This window comes from Natator depressus, chromosome 2, assembly GCF_965152275.1.
Source record: "Natator depressus isolate rNatDep1 chromosome 2, rNatDep2.hap1, whole genome shotgun sequence".
In the NCBI taxonomy this organism is placed as follows: Eukaryota; Metazoa; Chordata; order Testudines; family Cheloniidae; genus Natator; species Natator depressus.
The window spans coordinates 114,514,008-114,528,981 of NC_134235.1; the positions used below are offsets into that span (position 1 = coordinate 114,514,008).

Genomic DNA, 14,974 nt, shown 5'->3' on the forward strand with positions numbered 1-14,974 from the left:
CCCCTCTTCATGATACAAGATTATCCATATGTTTTTAACTGTACCTTGCTTTTTAAAATTGAATATGCATTTCTAGTCATTTTTTATTCATTGCAAAAATGCTTATTTACTAATGTTTTAATACCATAGCTTCAAAAATTACACACCTCAGATCCAGTTAGTAGAAATGATAGCAAAAGATATAAACGGAGGAATCTAAACAGCAGCAAAGAATCCCCCCCTTTTTTTAATACATAAAAACCCGATAAAATATATGTTGAAACTTTGCCATCATGGAGATGTTTAGTTAGGTTATCAAAATAGGAGAAAAAGCTACCGTCCACATGTAATTAGAGATAGGTTTGCATGCATGCATGTGTGTGTTTTAACTGGGCTATTAAATATGAAAGTCCAGAATGAAGAACTCTGAAAGTGGGTCAAAGAGAGAACTTTGTCTTGAATGCATGTTGCTTTCCCTGCCCAGAATGATTTGTTTTTCCAAAGAAGATAAGTGACTCATTTGCAAGTTATTAGGGGAAAAGAACAGGATAGGAAGCAACTTAATGAAAACAAACTGCTCTAAGCCCTCACTATGTTGCAGGTAAAGCACAAAAGTACAGCCATTTCAAAGCCCTAAATAGATGGATAGGCCTGCAGGTGCAAAGCGTATACAGTTCAAATTCCTATTTGACAGCACTTGATATTAGGAGGTGCACATTTCTTTAGTTGTACAGGTTCATTGGCATTGGTTGAAAATCATGGATTATTTGTCAGTACATTGGGTTACCATCTTTATTCCTGGCTTAGCAAAACAATCAAAAATTATAGCTAGAATTATTTCGAGGTTGCTCCATGATCACAGTTTTTAAAGGAACTGTGGAGTGTGAATGAGCTAGATGATCAAAGCAATATCACCTGTATCCCTTCCTTTGGGATACCCAGTTTGGGATACCCAGTAACTGACTGGGTACAGTACCTCGGACAGTGGGATTTAATAGCCTAGGGTCAATGTAAACTGTGCTACAGTTATCACCAAATCTTGCAGTGTCACTCACTGTTGTAAAATGTAGGGTTTGGGGCCACTACTCTTTCTGTGGGTCATGCCAGGGAGAATACCAGAGGCAGCAACCGCAGGCACGGTGAGTGTAAAGACCATAAGGTATACAATTCCATCACTGCATCTGGGTCTCTCATGTTGCTTCTATAATTTCTATTACCCTTGTTCTAAAGTTGTTACATTGGTTACGTGTAACATTTTTTGATTCATTTAAAAAACACTATGAAACCTTTTCAAAGAACTGTCATGGACTAGCCCCTCTTTATTTTTTTGACCTCCGCATCTGTCGTCTGCCAGTGTCCATACATTATTGCAGTGGTGGCATGCTACTTTCCTGATTTATGCCACATGGCAAATGGTTTTGTACTGGCTCATGAACTATAGTTTTCATAGAAAAACAATAGCAGCTGATAGTAATGACTCCCACAGCATCCTGAAACTGTTACTGCATTTCTCCCGGCCTCCTGGAGTTTGACATGTGTCACCGCTGTAGTCCTGCAATGTTGCTATAAGGGTGTGTGGGTGAGTGGAAATGCTGAAAGAGCATTTGATTATGCTGCTCCCTCTTCACTGAGGAATAAATTTCCACTTAGTGTGGCAACGCACCTTCTCAGTCTCACCAGCCTCAGCTGTTTTTAGCCTGGGTGAGACGGGCTTGGGTAAAACAGTCCTTCTTGGCTGCACAGGGGCAGTCCGTTCCTTCTCTCAGCCAGTCTTTTGGGCTTGTTCTTCTCCCTTATGGGAGGGAACGCCGCCCCCCCTCCTAGTGAGGCTTTCTGTCTTGCTGCTTCTAGCCTACTGGCAGCTTGACTCCTCCTCTCTCGCTCCCCCTTTTCTCCCAACCGGGGAGGGTTTAAAAAGGTCTCGGGCAGCCCGTAGTTGGCATCCGCTGATCCTAATTGATCTCAGGTAACTCCCTCTCAGCTGATCCTAATTGATCTCTGGTAACCCCTTCTCAGCCTGATTGACCTGTAGTCACCCCTCCTCAGTTGATAGGGAGGAGGGTCTTTTAACCTTCTGGGACTGTTTTCTAACCCCCCCCCCGGCACCCCCCGCAGCTATCTGTCCTGAGTTTATCACATTAGATATTTGCTCCATGGACATTTTTGCATTTTAGTTAACTCAGGAAGCAAGCAAGCTTTTTTTAAAGGCCCACATGTGCTGCTGGAAAAAGAAAAAGATGATTAGTGTATATGGTTAGGCGAATGTAGAGGGGTTCTGTTCTTGTGTGTTATACCTTTAAAAGTAAGGAGTTGCCCGGGTTGTTGTCGGGGGGGGGGGGCACGGGGGGGTTAGTGTTGCTGTCCATCAATTAAAGATGGCTCTTACAGAGTAACGTGCTGTGCTCTATCTGTGATTTTTCTCTTTCTTGCTATAAGAAAGATATGGTATAAACAAACCTTAGTAAAGCGACTACTTAACTGATTATCTGTGTCATCTTTCTTCGGATTCTTTTAATTTCAATTGCTTAACTAAAGAAAAGGACTTGAGAGTTTAATTTAGTTATATTAATTTTTATTAACTATCCTTAACAACAGCAACTAGTAGTATAGGATATAAGAAGGCAAAAATGGTATTAAACTAACGTAAACTAGAAAGTTGGTTGATATAACTATTCAGGTTTTTGGAATCTAATCATACAACCACAATAGAAAATAACACTTATACTCAATCTCGGGTCTTGGGAAGGTGACTTTGTTTAAAATTTTTGACTGAGTCCCTCAGAATATGGCCTCACATGTGCCAGTTGGTTAACCAAGCTGCAAAGAAAAAACAATCCAAAGCTAAATCACAGGATAATTTGATCAATTACTTAAATACCAATTCACCAAGGTCTCCTTCCCAATGGACCTATAGTAGTCAACCCTTGTTACCTATTTTCTGATGAATGATATTAGCCCCAGGATCTGATTAATGCTCCTAACTACCTAAACTCCTACATTTATGACAGACTGTATAGATTAAGTGTGGTTCAAGAGGCTTGTACACTTGGTCTATTTTATGTTGGTATGCCCCTAGAACTTGAAAAGCTGTATGAAACCATTAACTATGGTAGACACATGTATAGTGTCCCACAATCTGAGTTCAGTTTCAAAGCTATCTTATAACAGTCTTGATTGGAACCTGTTACAAAACACTGACACGCACTATAACTCTGTGACAATCTTTAACATACATGCAAAAGCATGTATACTTCCTTGTTAATTAGATACCCAGTTTCAGAAAGTGGTCAATTGACTGATTTGGGTCAACACCCAAGAAAAAGTCTGTGTGTTACTTATCACCAGATCTTTGCCCAGCTGTCAGCTTTCAGCTTTGTTATTGTTCACAACAGGAGGTAATGCTGCAAACACAGGGGAGCAAAGGATGGACACAACTATGCTCTTTTCCTGGTGTGCTAGTGGGCACCCTGAATTGCTGGAAAATAGGAAGAGACAGTTAAAGATGTCTCTCTGAGATAGGCACTTGATGTCACCAGGAGGACTCGTGGGTGGCAGGCCAAGGACCTCAGTATTCTCCCTTCCAGGGGTCTTCGGCTTTTGGGAGCGCATCTTGTCTCACCAGATTGTGTAAGACAAAGTAGGCCAAATCTATTGGTGCAACAATCTTGAGACATACCTTGAACGCTGGCTGGTTTGATCCAGTCAGCAACTTACCTCTGCAAACTGCTTTCCATGGCCCTTTTGTGGTGCACCCCTGGGCCAGCTTTGCAGTTATGCATGCACAAGTTGCAGATTCTTCATCAACACTCTGCTAGCTGCTGAAATGTCCAGTTTAAAGTTCATATGATATATGCAAAGTCCCTCCATAGTCTTTGATGCTCTTTAAACTTGTTTTAACTGTCCATTATACAATGCAAATTCGCTTAAAGAGCTGTTGTTCTCCAGCATGCCGGAACAGCTGTATACATTTTCCATTTCTGTTCTCTGTGTCTTAAAAACACTGGCGGACTTTGGTATATATGGCTGAGCTCAGTCTGGGCATTATTAATCAAACAGTTACATTTCTGATTATTCCATTCTGTGATCAAGTGTCCTTATACACACACAATTTGGTTTCAGTTCCTTTTATTTACTGCCTCTTTCAGCACGGGTGTATTTCACTAACTTGATAGCATAAGCATTCTCGATTGCAAACACTAGCCTTCTTCACTTTACCATTTAAACTAAAAGAAATCAATATGAATACAAGTCCTTTCTTTCTTAACAGGATTGTCCAGATGACTTCCGTTTTATGCACATTTTAAGAATAATGTTAGATTCCAGCAAGTTCCCTATGTTAATGCTGTATGTGGCACATCATATAATATTTATATTCCATATTCATTTAATGTTTAATTAATTAATTCACAGACAGGCAATAGGGAGAAGTCTCTTTAGCTGCACCGGTGGTACTCTCTTGCGAAAGTCTGCAGCAACTCCGCTATTGAAGAAATTTGCTCTTCGATCTTGGGTTTTTATTCTCTTAGCCCAATGTTCTCTCTTTTCTAAAAGGCCTTGATGCCAGGGCAATTCTTAAATAGTAACAACTCATACATTTAGGGCCTTAGTTGCTATATTGTTTTCCTTCATCTGAAATAAAACTCATCTGGACTGAAAGTGCCTGTTTTGCTCTAAATATAGTGAAAATAGAACAAGCTGTGTATGAGGTCTTTAGAAAAGATTTGCACTGATATGCCAGAGAAACCTTCAAACCTCCAGAAACAGTACATTGTTTGGCACACCTTTCCTCCAAAACTGGGACCAAGCATGTCCTATTATATAGAATATTGCAGTGCCGTTATTTACATGGTTTTGGGGGTTGCTAATAATCCTATATGACATTTTTCTTCACATTTCTTTCTCCAGATTTAACTCAATGTCCATGACCATTTTGGTTTTATTATCCTAATCTGGAAGGCTAATGGGTTAAATGTATTTTTCTTTAAGGTACTTAAATCTAGGATTCAGATGTTGAGATAACAGCAGTGGCAACTTCCTAGCAATGGCTTGTATTCAGTAGTGTCTTAGTACATTTCTTCAAAGAAGGGGCACACAATGAGAGAAAGGATGGTTTTGTGATTGAAGTACTGGACTGGGATTCAACAGATTAGGGCTCATTTCCACCTTCGGCAGGTCACTTAAACTCGCTCTCTCTCTCTCGCTGAGCTTCAGTTGCACACCTGTAAAATGGAGATCATTATACTTCCTCTCTCCCTCCTATTGTCTGCCTTGTCTACTCCGATTGTAAAACCTTTGGTACATGGACTACCCTTACTATCTGGTTGTGCAGCACCTACCACAGCTGGGCCCCAGTCTTGGTTGCATATCTAGGCATTACTGTGGCACAAATAAATAAATAATAATAGTAAGAGACCAAAGTCAACGGTGGCTGGTACAGGAAGCTGGAGAAGACACAATGCCTGAGTGGGATTCCAGAAGGAAGTGTTATGCAGCAGACCTTGCTGCACCTCTAAAGTGTGACCTGTAGAGGTGCTGAGAGTCCTCTCTTCCCTGGACCCTCCCCATAGGGCTGATGAGAGTGATAGACGAGAGGGCTGGCTAATGAATAAGCAGCAGATAGGGTACACCGTGCTTCTGTTCATGGCCCAATCCTACGAGCTGCTGAGAACCCCCACCTCCCAACACCCATGGGGAAGGGAGGAAAAGAGGGTGGAGATTTGTAGTGGACAGACCCCCACTTCCCCTGCTTTAACAACAGGATAGCAGAGAGCAGACTTTAGCCTGTTATCTCTCTTTCTCCCTCTCTCTGGTGTTTGTTCACAAAATGTATCTGCGAACCCATTGTTAACGAGGATGAGCCTTTCCTGACTGCAAAGATCTAACAGCAACCACCAACTTCATTCAGTCTATCCCACTGTGCTGCTAGAACTCGGACTTTATACCCATGTTTAACAGCGGTGGGTCCTATGCCCTCGCTTCTGCCACACATATATTTTTCATAAAATCTCTTCAGTTTTGCGGGGGGCCCCATAACTGACTTTTAGCTCTTTGCTGCCCTATCTAATCACTGAGATGGCTCTTTTGTGAACCCTACTTTTTAAGTTGGCGGTAAAGCATTTAGTAGCGCTAATGCTGCACTCAGACCATATACGACGATTTTGGGGGGGAATCTTTTATTGTCTTATTTATCTTAGGGTTCTATTCTGCCATCCAACACCACAGTTTCTGTGCTCCTTTAGTGTAAAATCAATAGCAGTAGCCCTAGTGGACTTTGTGGAGTCTCTGGCACTGCTCCCTTTTTGGGGTCAAAACTGTACTTGGGATAGGGTGTTGGGGTTTTTTATATGTTAGATCTGATTAATTTACTTTCTTCTCTTTTGGGTGGAGGCTCAGTTGAGGGCTTTTGGGTAGAAAGGGATAACAGTGCTGTGGGTATCATCCTGATGGTGAAAGGCTTTCTCACAGAAGAAGGTTTTGCAAAGTTTCCTAAAGATGGTTAGACTCTGCATTCACCTGATCTCCTCTGGGAGTTTCTTCCATAGCCAGATCCCCTCAGCAGAGAATGCTTTGTCCTCAGCTCTCATGCGCTTCATCCTGGGGCTTTGTGATCTGCATTAACTCAGAGAAGCACAGCTGTCACGGAGGTTCGGAGACTGAATTTGATCTTTAATGTAGCTAGAATTTGGTCCCTTATTTAATTTGCTATTGGTAAAAACTAAAAGATATGATTCTGTGAGCAAAGAGTTTGGTTTTGTTTGCTTTTAGTCTGGATACATGCTGTTTCGCAACAGTACAATTCAAGCATCATTACTCATAGTGTTCTCTGGATGATACTTTACATTAAGATTCCCTCATCTGCATTTCATCTTGATTTAATAGGACAGTTATTGTATTTTAAATAAATACCAACTGCTAATTACAAACATACTGTAGTATAACAGTGCACTGATATTTGATTACAGAAGTGTTAACTCATCAAAGAGATTTCTATTTAAATGACACATGCAGGCAATAACTCCCAAATGAAATACACATCTTCAGAATTAATAGTGTCTTCCTTGTCTGCTAACACGCTCATTGAAATTAACAATACATTATTATACCATAAATGTTTTGTATTTCTTTCAATTAATCAACAGCCTTTCTGAAACACTGTAGTAAGATCTTTGTTACATGGATGTTTACCGTGGTTAGAAACCTTTAGTGCATATTATACTTTTTATTTACATAGGACCAGATTTTCAAAGGTAATAGGTGCCGAAAGATACAGATGAGTGACTAGCAAGATTTTCAAAAGCGCCTAGTGCCCACCAATGGGAGTTAGGAGTGTAGTTAGATTTTCAAAAGTGCCTAGGCACCTATCTGCATCCTTAGGCATCAACATACCTTTCAAAATCAGCCCGATAATGCTTTTCGTTCAGAGATCTCAGTGCTGTTTACAAAAGTTGCAAAGCATTATTAATTCACTTTGGACAGGTAAAGGAATGGAGGCACTGAGAGATTAATTGATTCATCCAAGGTTATAAAAGTTACTGGAAGATGTGAGTAGAATCCACATTTCCTGACTCCCAGCTGTGAGCTCATTTCTCTAGACCGCAGGATCTGTCCCCAAATGAGGCCTCTAGCATTAACCTACTGTCCTATCCCCATTAAGCCCCAGAAGAAGGGGTGCCATTTGTGTTTGCATGAGTGCCCTTTCCTCTGCTAGCACCCCCTCCCACCTGCACTTTCCCCCCCAAAGAATTTTCCATGCTGCTTGTTCCTCATCCCTACTTTCAGCTCCCAGTTTAATCCCACCTTGCTTTTTGCTGGCCAACAAGATGATTAGGAATTTGCCTGGTGGGCACAGAGGAGCTATGTTAGAAGGATGCAAAGGGGGAAGGAGTTCCAGATTGGAGAGAGGCAGGTGTGGTGGGAATTAATTCTCTCTGCCCCTCTCAATAACTAGAAACCTTCCCTCTTCCCCCAGTCCAGCTCCCACAGAAAACCCTATAATAATAGTTATTCCCCAGGTGACATACACTTGGGAATCAGCTCGTTTCCTCGGCATTTATGAACAAGGCACGTTGATCAGTGCGCAGTCTTTCCGATATATATGATCAGTTGAGGCACATGTAGTTAGGGATCAGTTGTACTTCTGAAAATAGACTCTTTGGAAAGGGCTGGACTTCCAGAGCATATCTGGACTACTCACAATGGAAAAAAAAAATTATTTGCATTGTTACCTACCTGGGGCCTTGTTCTCTCCCCACACAGAACACAAGTGATTTCCATTGTCTTCAGTGAGAATGACTAGTATCCTTTGGGGCGTGGGGGAAATCAGGCATCTGGTGCTTATTATCATCCCTTAATTTCACTGAGCTCAACATACAGTGTGACATAAGGCGGAGACAAGGCCCTGAAGATGAAGAGATGGCAAGCAGTTTGTGCCACGCTGTCTGGGAATCCACCGCTAAAAACTCTCCATACAATTAAAAAATGTTTGCTCACAAATGAGGATTTTTTAAGAACAAGAGTCTACGATGTGGAGAAGGTAAACAAATATTCCTTAAATGATTACACAGTTCTTTTAATCGCCTATTCATAAGTGTCTAAAAGCCTTAACAAACAGCGGAAGATTTAAGCTTTATAGGAAACCACCCCTTTATATTTAGAAGTAAACTCTTAAAAAACAAACACCAAAACAGCTATTTATTTCCAGAGTCTAAGTAAATTTAAATGACTGTGACTATATTGGCACAAGATTTCAAGACATTTCTACTATATGTTCTTACTAATTTTGAGCCATTATTTTCCAGTGCAATTCCCTTCACTCTGTTGTAGCACCCTTCAACCCACTGTCCCCTAATGAATCCAACAGACATGAACTGGGAGTATAGCAAAGTGTGGTTTTCTGAGTATTCACTGCAGAGATTTCTAATTACTCTGGGGTTTAGCCAAGCGGCAGAGTACAAGCTTATACCATGACTCATATGCTGTAAAACCAGTGCTAAGCACTGTATATAATTAAGACAGCATTATAGCAGTCAGATCACATATCTTTTTTTGGAATGTTTACAGTCCTGAAAATGTGTAATGTTTTCAGAGCTCTCAGATGTGAAGACTGTTAGGATATCTTGGTGACTCCATGCATCTGAAGAAGTGGGTTTTTTACCCATGAAAGCTTATGCCCAAATAAATCTGTTAGTCTTTAAGGTGCCACCGGACTCCTTGTTGTATTTGTGGATACTGACTAACATGGCTACCCATCTGATACTAGGTTTAGACCATCATTTTGATTATTCCAGATGTTTCCCCCCACGTATTTAAGGCATCTTCAGAAGAGCTATGTTTTACTGAGAACAAAAAATGGCCTTTATACCCTTTCCAAAGATTTGATATTGTCAATGCCCACAAAGCTCTCATTTTTTTGTAGTGCACATTTCTGAAATGAGCGCTTGAAACATTTGCATTACAAGTACCATGCACGGCTAATTATATTTACTTTTGAATGCAGTAGAAAGAGCTTAGAAGTGTGATACCTGACAGCCATGAATTCAACATTTGAGGATAGCACTCCTTGGCCACTGGGCCTGTTTAGGTGAACAATTCATAGCAAGCATAAAAATTCAGCTAATTTGTTTTCCTTCAAATACATGACTGTCAGGTCCGATCCAAGAACTTTTTTTTTTCTTGTGGATTGGCTTATCTAAGAAACAGGATTGGAAAGGATTCTCTGGCAAGAGCCGTATCTTGGGTCCGGTTGCCTTGGAATCTAAGTTACTGGATCCAAAAGCTAAATGCAAGGAGCTAACCTCCTAGCCTAAGAGGAAGGATCCACCTACCTCATATCTGAGGGTTGGCACCAACAGATAGAGATGATATCTCAGGTCCATCACTCAGATCCATCTCCACCACCTCAAATGGTGCAAACCACAATGATTTTGCTGGTTGCAAAAGTCCAGCAAGATTATAAGGTTATATCTACATTGTAATAAAAGACCTACAGCAGGCCCAGGTCAGCAGACTTGGGCTTGCAGGGCTCAGGCTGCGGGGCTACAAATTGCTGTGTAGGCACTCAGACTTGGGCCGGAGCCCGGGTTCTGAAACACTGTGAGGGGGGTGAGTCTAAGAGCCCAGAATCGAGCTGGAGCCCAAACAGCTACACCTCTATTTTTAGTCCCACAGCTGAACCCCTGTGAGCCCGAGCCAATTGACTCAGGCTCTGAGACTCAGTGCTGCTGGATTTTTATTGCGGTGTGAATGTACACTAAGAAAGAAGCCTCATGGATGCCCCAAGAATGACTAATATTGAGTACACTGTTTTTTCTATGGACACTGAAGGAATGTTCAGTATTGTGATGTTCTATCCACTATCTTATGGAATCGTATAGCATCTTCTGGAGGAAAGAACCTGCTGTCACCCCTACACTTTCCTCTGTTGATGTTACTTCTCCTCACTCCAGATCAGACTCCTGAGGTTGTTGTATTTGTTCCTCCTCTCCCAGTAAAGTGTGTTGCACAGTCACAGGGGACCAGTCTCTGTCTCTGTGTTGTAGCACCAGATCCATTTTATTTGGATCTGGAGGCTGGAATCCTACTTGGAGCCATGTTGGGGAAGGCTTCCTCAAATAAAAGGGACAGTCTTGGTATTGCACTGGGGAAGGCCAGTGCTGCTACCTCACCCATGGTGAAGCTTATTTATTTGATCCCATATTTAGCTCTGGTTGTAAAACCTGACTGTATAGATCTTGAGCATATCCTTGTCTGGAAGAAAGTCTGTGCTTGTGGTTAAGTACCCCTGCTCTGGTTCAGTGTCCCATTGTGGATCCATCCTTGGTTTTGACAGTATCCGAGAAATCAGAGGTCATGGTTGAATAAATGAGATAGGTGGAACATTTTTATTTGGAGACCCCCAATGGGTTTGGAGTGGAGGGGGCAGAGGTGAGATTCATATCTCTTCTAGCCTCCTTTTCTCCAGAGGAGGACCATTAAATAGAGATAGAAGCCAGCAGGATCTTTGAAACCTCCAATCCAATGGTGGTAGAAACTGCACTTCAGAGATCAAAGGAGGAACAATTTCATTCAGCACAAGCTGACAAGGAAGGTAAAAGACTGGATGTATGGGGAAGAAAAAATCTTTTTGTCAGCTACTCTTGACATAAAAGTATCAAACTATTAGGCAGTTATGGCACACTAACAGTACCCTCCCTGAAGAAAGATGGCAACATTTATAAAGAATTTCCAAGATGACCTGAGGAAACAAGCAAATGCAATCTTGGGGAAAGGGCAAAATATTGCCAAACATGGATTAAGAGCATCTCTTTGACTCTTTGGACACTTCCACCAGAACTGTGGCCTCAGCCATATCTTTGAGATGCCTCACATGGCTGAGTTCAGCAGGACTTCCACCAGAGACCAGGATGCAAACTAAGGATCTCCCATTTGAGACGCAGGAGGCTATTTAGCTCAAAGACAGACGAGATTCTAGAATGCACAAAGAATACTAAATCTATGGCAATGTCCTTAATGGTTTTTCCAATGTACCAGAAAGAGCACTGGAGCACCTGTATTTAGGAATCAAAGACAATACCCTCTTTCTTCTTCCTCCTCCTATTTTTATCAAAGGTGGAATTACTATCAGCACCAGAATCCTTCTCAGCAACAGCAATTGCAGAGAAACCCTTTAAACTCCATGGTAGGGGAAAATTGTCAACCACATCATCTTCTGGACCTCAGCTACGGGCTCACATTTGACATGAGGACAGAGAGATACAATCCAGTCCTATTCAGCACTTATCCTATTCTACTTGGGGACCACCTGTTCCAGTTCTACCACCACTGGCAATCTATAACATCAGACAGGTGGATTCAGAGATTGTTCTCAGTGTACTCTATCCAATACAAAACCTCCCTCCTTCCAACCCCCACTCCCATCCCTCTTCGAGGACCCATCTCACGAGAACCTGTTATAAGAACAGGGCCAATACAGGAAATGCCACATGAGTACAGAGGGAAAGGATTTTATTTAAAGATACTTCCTAATATCAAGAAAGGATGGCAGTTTTCATCCCATTTTAGTTTTGAGGAAACGAAATTCATTAATCAGCAAGTTTCAGCTCCGCATGTTGTAACTATCATCCAAAATCCCTTTCTTTTCTATGCAGGACTTGTTTGCAACTCTGGATCTGAAGGATGCATATTTTCATATTTCAATAAGACCTTCCCATCAAAAATACCTACTTTTCATGATGGGAAAGGACCACTTTCCATACAAGGTCCTCCCCTTTGGTCTTTCTATTGCCCTGAGGGTTTTTACAAAGTACCTCCCTGTAGTTGCTGCACATCTAAGGAAGCAAGGGCTCTTCATCTGTGCTTATCTACATGATTGACTTGTCAAGGCATCGCTCAGAGAGACGTTGTTGTCAGTGATAATGCAAATATGCTCCCTCTTTGCCAACCTGGGGTTGTGAATAAACTGGGAAAAGTTGCTCCTGGAACCCACTCAGAGGATTGTATTCATAGGGGCTACATTGGACTCGATAGTAGCTGAGCTATTTTTTCTACAAGAGAGAGAGGTAAAAATAAAGTTGGTGATATCTCTACTTCCACAACCCCTGGAGCAGACAATCTTCTTCTGCAGAGATCTCAAAGCCTCACCGTGTCTGTGGCTCCTTTATGCTCGACTACAATTGAAAGTTGTACAGCAATGGCTAGCAAGCAATTACAGACCCAGCATAGACAGCATGTGTCAAAAATCGGTGGTTCCTAGGAAGCATTATGAACACTAACATGATATACACAATATCAGAATGTTATGGTGGGGGTACCTTTTGATCATCTGAGACCTTCAATAATAGTTACTTTGGATGTATCCAGTCTAGGTTGGGGTGTCCATGTCAGCAACAGTGTCACAATAAGAGGTCATTGGCCTCCCTCAGAGAGGAAGATGCATATCAACGTGCTGGAAATGAGAGCCATCAGAGAGGCTTTAAAGTCATTTTTGCCACAAATCCATTACAAGGTAGTTCAGGTAGCAATAGACAATTGAACTGCCATATACTATGTGAATGGGCAGCGGTTGCTCGTTCCCCTCAGTTATGCAAGGAGACAATAAGCCTTTGGGATTGGTGTATAGAGATGATATTTACCTAGTGGCCATTCATCTAGAAGGAAAAAGTAACGTTCTTGTGGATCATCTAGTCTGAAAACCTTTGCAAATGCACGAAAACTACTGTGCTGAAAGAAAACTTCAAATTGTGGGGACAGCCAGCCATAGACCTCTTTGCATCTAAAACCAATGAGACATATTTAATATTCTGCTCTAGGGCAGGGAGAGACAAGGGATCTATCTCAGACACACTGCTGTTAGACTAGGGACAGGATCTCCTATATATATTTCCACCTTTCCGTCTCATTCTGAAGGTGATGAAAAAGATAAAACAGAATAGAGCTGAGATGATTTTAATAATCCCAGTTTAGATCAAGCAACAGTGGTATCTGGACATTCATCTGTCCAGGGAAGTATACAGACTCCTGTCACTATTGACAGACTTACTGTCACAACAGCAAGGGACAGAATTCTCACCTGGATTCTCAGTCACTTCATCGAACAGCATGGGCGACAGAACTTTGAGACACTTGAAATAGTCCTGTTCCTTAGAAGTACAGAATGTTCTGGGAAGGAATCCACATGGAGATGTTATGCACATAAACAGAAAATATTTTTATTATGGGAAAACAGTACCAATTGTGACAAAGTTCCTGCTCTACCTTGGTGGGTCTTGCGCTTATTGGCGGATTTGCTCGCCTTGGAGCTTCACGGCAGCCCTCAGCTTGGCCGTTTTTCTGAACCCATAGTCCAGGTCGACTCCTCCTGTGTCTGACCAGGAGTTGGGAGGTTTGGGGGGAACCCAGGCCCACCCTCTACTCTGGGTTCTAGCCCAGGGCCCTGTGGTATGCAGCTGTTTAGAGTGCCTCCTGGAACAGCTGTGCAACAGCTACAACTCCCTGGGCTACTTCCCCATGGCCTCCTCCCAACACCTTCTTTATCCTCACCAAAGGACCTTCCTCCTGGTGTCTGATGATGCTTGTACTCCTCAGTCCTCCAACAGTCCGTGTTTTCACTCTCAGCTCCTAGTGTCTCTTGCTCCCAGCTCCTCACACGCACACCACAAACTGAAGTGAGCTCCTTTTTAAAACCCAGGTTCCCTGATTAGCCTGCCTTAATTGATTCTATCAGCTTCTTGGTTGGCTGCAGGTGTTCTAATCAGCCTGTCTTAATTGTTTCCAGAAGGTTCCTGATTGTTCTGGAACCTTCCCTGTTACCTTACCCAGGGAAAAGGGACCTACTTAGCCTGGGGCTAATATATCTGCCTTCTATTACTCTCCTATAGCCATCTGGCCCGACCCTGTCACACAATATATAGATTCCTATACAGCAGCTATTTAATATATTTTAGAGTATTTGCTCCATCTTAAAATGTCTGGTTTCTCATCGTCATCCAGAAGGGTTCATCTCTCAGCTATTTCTACATACCATGTCCCTGTTAATAATAAACCAGGGTTTGTTCAGGATATAGTAATGAAATTCTTAAGAGAGCTTACATTCTATCCACCACTTAAATGTCCTGTATCATCCTGGGATCTAAATATAGAGCTTACTCAACGTATGCAACACCCTTTGGAAGAGTTTATGCTATTCCACTTATCCATTAAGATGACATTTCTCATAGCTATCGCCTCAGCAAGGAGAATAAATGAGCTACAAGCACTGACGTATGAGCCACTGTTTACTATCTTCCGTAAAGGCAAAGTAGTGCTACACGCTCATCCTAAATTCTTACCTAAGGTGATTTCTAAATTCCGTATTAATCAAACAATTAATTTACTGGTATTCTTTCCAAAACCACATAGTCATACGGGAAATACCCAAGTACACATGCTTGATGATGAGAGCTTTACTCTATTAGTTAGAGAGAATCCAACAGCTTAGACAATCACCCAACCTTTTCAT

The 14,974-nt window shown here is 41.9% G+C and overlaps 1 long non-coding RNA gene across 3 annotated transcripts in view; it reads right to left on the minus strand.

Moving 5' to 3' along the window:
- Window positions 1-5,022: 5,022 nt before the first annotated feature.
- LOC141981521 (uncharacterized) overlaps window positions 5,023-14,974 on the minus strand; it is a 54,759-nt gene continuing 44,807 nt past the window's right edge. Inside the window, exons 1-4 of one of the 3 annotated variants that reach the window (XR_012637811.1) lie at window positions 13,547-13,572; window positions 8,209-8,377; window positions 6,493-6,588; window positions 5,023-5,198 (exon numbers count right to left, since the gene is read on the minus strand). This is a non-coding gene — a long non-coding RNA (uncharacterized LOC141981521). Of the gene's footprint in view, window positions 5,199-6,492; window positions 6,613-8,208; window positions 8,378-13,546; window positions 13,573-14,974 lie in introns of those variants that run through there. The other 2 variants (XR_012637812.1, XR_012637813.1) reach the window with 2 other exon arrangements.